General features: G+C 40.6%; 1 pseudogene; it reads left to right on the top strand.

Moving 5' to 3' along the window:
- Positions 1,498-1,671, top strand: part of LOC8062044 — a 9,736-nt pseudogene continuing 9,562 nt past the window's right edge.

The raw sequence follows: 1,671 nt of genomic DNA, 5'->3' as shown, positions 1-1,671 counted from the left end.
CTTTTGGCTACTCATGATCTTCCCTCCTTAATAAATACTTTTAACATTTCTCCCTCCATAATAAATATAGCCAAAAAATGATATCTCCATTTTCATAACTAATAAAATATATTACTTAAATAATACGAGTTTGCAAAATATATACTGAGTGCAACAATGAGCTGCAGACCATGATACCTATACAAAAATAACGAAGCAACAAATTTTTCTTACCTATAAAGTATGTATAAACTATACTACTACAACGATGCAATACAAGCTCTGCACTCTAGGAACAAACATGTATTACTAAAATAATTTTTTTTAAATGTACTGAAATAAATACTTATCCTAATATACTCAACAAAGCAATTTCTACGGAAAAAAGAGGCCATCAAACATTACAACTGGCCATACGCGGCAACTCCGCGAGCATTTCTACTATAAATTTATACGAAGTTGACAAACTTTTCTTACGATGACGTGGACTTGACGAATCGGCCATCCGTGCAGGAGGTAGAAGTAGATAGGAAAAAAATACCACTACTTTTCACAGCAGTCCTTGATGAAGTAGCAGAGAATGCAAGAAATATTTTTACCTAATAATAAGGCCTTGTTTAGTTCCCAAAAAATTTTGCAAAATTTTTCACATTTCCCGTCACATCGAATCTTTAGACGCATGCATGAAGTATTAAATATAGATGAAAATAAAAACTAATTGCACAGTTTGGTCGAAATTAACGAGACGAATCTTTTGAGCCTAGTTAGTCTATAATTGAATAATATTTGTCAAATACAAATGAAAGTGCTACTGTGTCGATTTCCCAAAATTTTTCGGAACTAAACAAGGCCTAAGAGAAACAAAGTTTTCTTATGCAACCGGCAAGCCCATCCTAACATCCCCGCGGCCCGCGGCTATTTTCGTGAGCTTCATCATCATCCCACCGAAATGCACCCGGCTGCCCACAAATAAACACCCACGAGTACGAACTGCCTGACCGGGAACTGGGGATTTATTCTATTGACAGTTTTACTTTCCCAGAAAATGGCAACATTAGTAGGTGTCCATCATCACTCATCAGTAGGATGCCCAGAACTATTTACACTAGAGCTTACCCAGCACCATCGGGTCTAGGTCATTTTTATTACACTAACTTTGATGACCCAGGTGCAACACATGAGCCACATCATCCATGGTCCACCCATTCAGGATGGGAGGACCCAGCCACATATGAGCAAGGAGAGCCCTCTACATTTACAGGATGGGAACATTTCCTACACAGGAGCTAGTTGACAACAGACAAGACTTTCAGAGAGGTCGTGCATCATTTTCTGTTCGCGGAAATGCGGATCACACCACTGGTGGACCGTACCCATTACGTGCACCACCAGCAGATGAATACATGCGCCCTCCTGAATAGCACTTCGTGACTTCTGTTAATGATTACCCTGCTATGTTTTTGCATCTCACTAACCTCCAGCAGGGGCAGCAGGCGATGAACGACACCTTGCGCCGACATGAGCAGTGACAGCATAACATTGATGATAGGTTTCAGCAACACGAGCATTGGCAGCACCATGCGGATCAGCAGTTCAGGAAGCTACATGAGGGACAGCAGCACATGCAGACTGGATTAGAGTATCTGATAGAGCAAATGGGATTCCAGCCACTACTTCCACCACATTACTGAG

The sequence above is a fragment of the Sorghum bicolor genome, chromosome 2 (assembly GCF_000003195.3).
Source record: "Sorghum bicolor cultivar BTx623 chromosome 2, Sorghum_bicolor_NCBIv3, whole genome shotgun sequence".
Classification (NCBI taxonomy): Eukaryota; Viridiplantae; Streptophyta; class Magnoliopsida; order Poales; family Poaceae; genus Sorghum; species Sorghum bicolor.
Note: the sequence above shows the minus strand (reverse complement) of the source record. Positions and strands in the feature narration are given on the sequence as shown.